The 7,700-nt window shown below is 40.0% G+C and overlaps 1 protein-coding gene across 1 annotated transcript in view; it reads right to left on the bottom strand.

The window, feature by feature from the left end:
* klf12 (Kruppel-like factor 12) overlaps window positions 1-6,197 on the bottom strand; it is a 55,630-nt gene extending 49,433 nt beyond the window's left edge. Inside the window, exon 1 of the mRNA XM_015387700.1 lies at window positions 5,967-6,197. The gene's annotated coding sequence lies outside the window, so the exon portion shown is untranslated. The remainder of the gene's footprint in view (window positions 1-5,966) is intronic.
* Window positions 6,198-7,700: the final 1,503 nt, after the last annotated feature.

The raw sequence follows: 7,700 nt of genomic DNA on the forward strand, positions 1-7,700 counted from the left end.
AGATAGATAGATAGATAGATAGATAGATAGATAGATAGATAGATAGATAGATAGATAGATAGATAGATAGATAGATAGATAGATACTCAGTCCCATGTTCTTTTGTGTTTTTTTCTTTTACAAATTTTACTACTGTTTAACACTATTTGTTGTTGCGCAACACTTTCTGCACTTTGTCTCTCTCGCAGTCCCTAAAAAACACACGCTCCAGAACTCTTTGGACAGCCTTAACTCAATTTGGTAAACAAACGTGGACTGGAGAGCTGGGTCAAAGGTTGCATCCACAAGAGGAAAACACAGAGAGAGAGAGAACACTTTGTCTTTTTGTCTGACATGATGAAATAACAGCACAGAGACTTGAATTTGTAGAGTACAATCGTTAAATCTTACAGTGCTCTGTCGAAATTTCAAATAGTCACAGTTAAATAAATTATTATTCCATGTGTAACAGGGTACATATCGGTACATTTTCATTCAGAAAATCAAAGACCAACTTCATCTCCATGGACACCAGATGCTGGAAGTGCCCTTCCTCTTTTATACTACTCTCCTTTCTTCTTCAGTGTCTTTTTATAGTTACAAAAGGAATCCAGCAGTATAGTGTAGTACACTGCAGTCTATCTGTGTTCAATGCAGATACGCTCCATAACCCCCCTCTCGGATCGATGAGCAGTCATTCAATATGTCAGTAGTTAACCCAGCTGATTAGGGAGTATTTCGGGAAATTCAATCCCCATGAAAATTAATCGGTCCCTATATGTTGTTAGTATAAACACACTATAACATTTTGCTTAAAAGAGTCACTCAGGTCTGCATGTGTGTTGTGATTTGTGACCAATAGAGAATGTCTTCAGAGAAGGAATCTCATCTAGTAATTAAAGCTCCAAGGCAGAGCAATGTTGATAGACTGATAAAGTCTTTCTGTTCATGATTGGCTTTTATAGTTGACTTCCACAAACACAAACCTGCACAGATCTCTATCACATGTCCTTGGACAGTGCTGTGGTAAAGCTAGTTGTGGCTAGCTAGATGAAGCTGTTGGGAAAAAAATAAAAATAAAAGATGTGTGCTGCATCATCCTGTTGAATGAATTAGGTGTATTTTTAAACATGTCCATCAAGTGAGGCATATTAAAAAAGTCGGTTTATTAGATACTCTAAAGGCTGGAAACTCTGCCATACACACACAAATATCTGTCAATTGCTTGCAGGGTTGCTTAAAATTTGTTATAAATATCTAGACGCAAGCTCGCCATAAAAGTTTTTATGATGCTATATTTGAGATATTGTTTCCTTAATATAAAATATTTACAAGGCTCTTGTGAGCACTTACACAATTCATTAACTAGCACCTATTTCAAGCACCATGATGTACGGCAATCGTTCAGGTTAATTGAGTGTATTAATGTTATTGCTAAGTTTGGACCAGCGGCTGCTCAGATGGAGAAACAGCTGAAGGGATGCTCAAACCTGCTATCAAACAATCTAGACTAAAAATAACAATCTTTATATATACAACCTTGTATATTACATGTTAACGCCAGTTTTAATCTGTGACTAAAACATAACTCCCTTATATAATTTCTCAGGACAACCAAGATTTGGTTTTGATTTGATCCTTCTTTAGTGTCTTCATTTAAACTGTTTTCTAATTTATTCCAGTTATTTTATCTCTGATCAATACACAGTCCATATCTATAAAAATCCTAAGTAATAAAAAAAAATGTCAGTTATCATGAAAGCACTAAGTCTTTTGAAACTGTCATTTGCAAAATGTTTTGCTGAATCTGTAGAATTCTTCCTGAATGGAGTTTTATATTGTAGATCTAAGTATTAAAAGGTTTATTTAAAGCTACCTTTATGAAAAGACAGTCAAAAGTCATTGTGTGAGATCAACGGATTGATTGAAAAAAAAAATGCCCTATTCACATTTTGAAAATGACATGATTAAAAAAGAAAAAAATATAGAAGTAAGAGAAACGTTTCAAGAACAAGTTATTTTACAGTTTCTGTTTAGTGATTTGCAGTTTCTAATATTGCATTTTCCTGCCTTTTATAACTGCAAACTCATTATCAAATCGACTAAGGGAACGAACACAGAAAGTCATCTGAAAGAGCTTCAGCCTGTTTGTGTCGTCTGCACCTGTCACACAAATGTTAGCTGAAACCAATGCTTGCATAAACACCGACTGATAGCTGAAGTAAAGTCCCAGTTTTCTGTGAAAAAGCCATTATAAGCTGTCCCCTTCTCAGCCTTAAAAACATGTCTGGCTTTGTCAACTCAGAATGTGAGAATCCTTCGAATACAGGGGAAAACTTTATTAGAAGCTTTGTTTTATTGAATCAAAATTAAATTGGCCAAATTCACTTCGATTAGCTCTGATTGGGTAGTTTACACTCAGAGTAAAACAATACATCAAGCATATAAGATTAGATGACCCTCAATATAAGGAGATTATTTGACCTTACAAAGAAAGCAAAGGGTTAAAAATCAACAAAAGGTGTTTCAAAGATTCTGTAGCCAATCTAGACCATGTTCTATGTTTACAAATACTATATTTCCATTTACATAAATGGAATATAGAGATAGAGAATATAGAATAAGTATGATTCCACGTTCCCAGACCAAGTTTAAGCATTAGTGCTGCCCAATCAACTTTGCAGTGGATTGCACCCTCATGGTTGCACTACGGGAGGTAGGCCCTCATCACTCCTTTGTGCTTGGCCTGGCCAGGTTCAGCAAGGATGAAATGACGAACAGGTGCTCAGCAACAAACACCACCCAGAGGCTCCAGTGTAAAGTCCCAGCTCTGCCATACCGGGGTGACATCAGGTGCCTTGATGTTTTTGGTCTCAGACTGGTCGGCCTCCAGTCCTACCTTAAACCTATGGTCATGGCATGAAAAGCAACTGAAATGGGCTTTCTCTTTTCAGAGTAGCTGGGCCCTCCCTTAAGTAGGGTGAGGAGTTTTGCTGTCAGGTATCGGCTCTGTGTAGAGCCCTTTCACTCCACATTGAGAGAAGTAGTTAAGGTGGTTTGCTCATCTTTTTTTGATGCTCCATGGATGCCTCCCTTAGGGGATGTTCCAGGCATGTCCCACCTGGAGGAGACCCAAGGAACAACCCAGGACAAGCTATAGGGAATATGTCTTTCAGCTGGCCTGGGAGCACATTGGGCTCCCCTGTGTAGAGCTGGAGGAGGTGTCTGAGGAGATGAAAAGGGTTTGATTTGCTTTGTTTTTTTAGCTAGTTGCTGCAGAAGATCACTGTCTGATCTCCTGCTTAAGTGTCCCTGATCAGTGACCACTGAAGCACCTGAAATGTGTCCAAAGGGGCAATCTAAAAACAGTGGTAAGAACTTTGCAGATGTTTGTGGTTGAAAAGCCTGACAAAGTTTTTGATCAGAAGGTAGCAATAAATGGTAACTATATACTTTGGTAACTATATCCTGTCTCACTTTAAAATAAGAATCCCACATATAGATGCAATGTGTAAATGTTAACACCCCTCCTTTTTATATAGAAAGTTTTAATATTACCTTACACTTGATTTAACCAACAAAGTCACATACTGGCACCAACTAAATGGGTCTATGTCACTGAAGAGAAATATTTTACAGCTGCAAAGAGATATTTCTTCGCGCTACTGTTACACCTGAAAACCTCAAACAGTTTTACATGTTAAATTAATTCACATCTGAGTTTAATAAAAAAAAGATTAGGAACATCCACTGATGCATGAACAACAAAATTACTTCATGTTTGGTATAACATATGCCAAACAAAATAATCTTGTGTATATGTTGAGGAATTCTGTCTGCCTAACTGGAAAATTTGCACAGAGAAAATTAGTTGAGATCAAAAGCGAGTGCTATTATAGATCGTAAAAAAGAAACTGAATTTGGCATCTCTGACCTCAAAGAAAAACCCAAGTTTTTGTTAGTTATCGAAATGTTAGCTTCATAACCATTAAGATTTTTAATGTAAACTCCTGTTTTTTTTAAGTCTTTTTAAGTAGACTGTGTTGGAAACACTGAAAATATGCTAGCTTAAGCAGCTGTATTGAGCTTACCTAGCACACATCCACCACCTGCTGCTGCACATTGCCAATCAGCTTGCTGGCAGAGGGCAACCATAGGGTTTTCAAGTAATGAAAAAAGGGTTGTGTGGAAAAACATAGACATTCATGGCATGAAAACAGAAATGCCACTTATCACTTTTGCTCATTTTATAGATTTTCATTAACTACAAATGATTTGATTTTGTAATAAAAATGCCAAAACGCTATAAAAGCAAGATATTATAATGTAAACCATGCTTAGCATTGAAAATCAAGTGCCCGATAAAAACATTTTATTTTAACAGTTGTTTGACAACAAAAATCGGTTAAAATTGTGATAACAAACATGCTAGATTACCTGTTATTATCTGTCTGTTTATTACTAAAGGACAATAAATAGACAGAACCAACTTCCTGCTGCGGTGACAGGCAGTCCTTAAAAACATTTGAGCAATGTATCAATGCACAAACTACACTGCTATTTTTTTCCCTGTTCATGTTAAAGCAACACTTGTGATAAAATCAGCTTGTGTATTTATGCTAAAGAAGGCGGTCCTTTGTGAATAAGTTCAAGTGAGACTTTAAATGGGCACTAATCTCCTTCCCTGAACATCCAAGAGCTACGGGGGGTCTGATCCACTCCTGCACACACACACTCCCCTGCTGGGGAGATCAAGAGATAGATATATTACTTCCTATGTGTACAGGGAAAATGTACTCAAACCCTTGGATCAACCAGGAACATTTATAGGTATAGGATCTAACACAAGGAAGATTTTCGCCTGACTGAAAACACACACAGATATGCAGAGTACATTGACCAATTGACTTTCTACGAATGCAAGAACAGTCAACCACAACCTGACAGCTGACACCCTGATAAAGACAAGTGAGGACCTCTCTGCATCGCGTGGGTAAAGTCACAGAGGTCAGAGCTTAGTTTCCACATCAAACCCCAGAGCAGGGGACAGTCTAAGCCCCCTCCAACCTTCCTCTCTCCTACCCTCCCACTCTCTTTTGCCCACCCACCCCTTTGCACAAATGCACACACAACCCACACTCTTCTCCTCCTCCTCTTCTCCCTCCTCCCTCTCTGGATGTACAAATGCCTTTGCTGTCAGCTCTGTCCTGGACCCCTGTAATTGAAAATAACAGCTAAGGGCCAGCCCCCGGCCACCCTCCCCACCCTGGTGGCTCTTTGCTGTGGTGACAGCCACCCATCAATACCAATGACTATTACCCTGGAAGTGAGAGCGCCACCGATGACATCCAAGACACCACCCCTGTAACACTCCCCCAAACACACACCAGCGTCCTTCCTCAGCTACCCGAGCCTCCTAATGTTTAACCCGTTGCTACCATTGGGGTTGGTTGGAGTTGAGACAAACAAGCCGGTCTCTCTCACACCCAGGGAAATTGCGCGCTCAGGCGTAAACAACTCTTAGCCATGCAAAGAGCAGCAGTAAACTTTTTGCAGTGCCATGTCCTCCCATCAAGACACTGATCCAGCTTTACTGAACAACATCTCAACACTGTTAAGCCCATCTGACTCAAGAGGAGCAGAACTATCTCCAGTGTTAAAGTCCAGCTGATGCTCTTGTTCACTCTGAGTGTGATCACTTTTTGTTTCCTGTGCTCATGACAACCCATGAACACGCACTGGCAACAGAGGTTTCATGCCCACTGACCATCACTCAGGGGGTCTCTTGTTTCTCTCGACCCCAACATTGAGGGACACCAAACACAATGCCATAGGTGATGTGAGATGTCATCCGCTTTGACAGAGCAATGACAGCTGAATGAGGTGCGCTGAGCAACACAAGCACAAAGCACAACGTGACGAATGAAACAGACATTCAGGGGGTAGACAAGCAATAGAGAAGAAGACGAGAGAAAAAACGCACAGACCTTGTCAAAAGCTGCAGAGCCGTGGAGACTAGGAGACTGTTTTCCTTTCCACAGTCCTCTCTGTCTCGTCTCCTCTCCCTTTCCTCTTCTCTCCTCTCACTCTGCGTGAATGTGCGTGTGTGTATGTGTGAGTGTGTGAGCGGCTCCCTCCCCTACACTTCTGCCTCTCAGCTGCTCAGCTCGGGCAGTTCTCAGGAAATGAATGGGAGCGCACAGAGAACTGTTGTACTTGCAAATGACTTACCCCGAGTCACATGATCCGCTAAATGTAGGGTGGGCCGGTGGGTGGAGGCTTCATAAACGAAAAGGGAAGACAATATACTCTAAGCTTTAACAGCGTGCATCGAATTACATGGGGCCCCTCCGGGGAGGTTTCCGACGCGCCCGGACTCCCTCAGTGCGCCCCGGGCTGCACCGCTGCACCTCCACGGTTAAAGGGCCAACGAATTCACTCCAGTTATATCATACTGCTGTTCACAGATACATTTAAATGTGTTTTTTTTTATTATAAACATATATAGAAAATAACTTTAACATAACTGACGCATAAAAAGTCTTCTTTTAGGAATTTGTTGCAACATTAAAAAATAAGAAATAAAAACAGTTAAACATATTAAATAGGCTATCGTTACATTTTCAGCACGAGGTGAACTGATAATTGATGATTTAGGGCAGCTAAAAAAAACAACAACTAATAATTAGCTCAAAAATGGAAATAATAAAAAAAAATGGTATTCTTAATTCAGACAATTTGTCTTCTCAAATTTAAAGGTTTTAATTATTCATTATAAAAAAAAATCAATATTCGATATATATTGAGCAAACTTAAAAATACATTTGTCAGAGAATGTTATTCAATTTCTACACCAAAGCTACATTTTTCATGTTCTGTACCTTAAATAAATAAATGAAATACTGGTGTGCCCCTTAAATTTAAATTGTACTGCTGCTGAATCCATGATTTTATCTTGTATTAAAGTTGTTGAGCTCATACGTCCGGGTTGCTCAGAGAGTGTTCTAGAAATGTTTCAGGGCCAACATTGATGTTTAAATCAGCACCTTGTTGGATGCAAGCTGTGTCATACCTTTAGTTAAAGCATAGAGGAAACATTTTTGCTGTTTCTTGTGCTAAAAAGCTTTTTTTTGGTCCAAGTATCCTTCGGTCTACTCAACCCCCAGCTGCAAATCATTTTCTAAAGCCAGCATCTCAGTCCTTGCACACACAGGTTGGCATATGCCGATCTTGTGGTCCATGGCCTTTGGACGGAATTTTGGCTCAACAACTAAGCCCCAATAAGAAGCAAATTAAACCAAGGTGATAGGGTGGGGCAACTAGAGAAATTAAATTTTTAGGTGTCTGCTTATTTAATGTAGCTAAATATACATTTCTCAAAAAAGTAAAGGGACAACACACTTTTGGTGGCATGAGACAGACTCTAAAATCCACATAAGTGGCTCAGATTGTGCAGCTCATCCAGGATGGCACTTCAAGGTAGGCTATGGAAAGGTGTGTCTGTAAGCGTAGTGTCCAAAGGCTGGAGGCCTTCCCAGCAGACAAGCCAGTACACCACTAGAGGTGGAGGAGGCTGTAGGGGGGGACACAAAGCAGCGGCAGAACCATTACCTCCACATCTGTACCAGGAGAAACAGGAGGAGCATTGTCAGAGTCCTGCAAAATGACCTCCAACGGGCCAAAAATGTGCATGTGTCTGCACAAACGCTTAGAGACCATTT

Source organism: Cyprinodon variegatus, unplaced genomic scaffold, assembly GCF_000732505.1.
Source record: "Cyprinodon variegatus isolate N-32 unplaced genomic scaffold, C_variegatus-1.0 Scaffold401, whole genome shotgun sequence".
Classification (NCBI taxonomy): domain Eukaryota; kingdom Metazoa; phylum Chordata; class Actinopteri; order Cyprinodontiformes; family Cyprinodontidae; genus Cyprinodon; species Cyprinodon variegatus.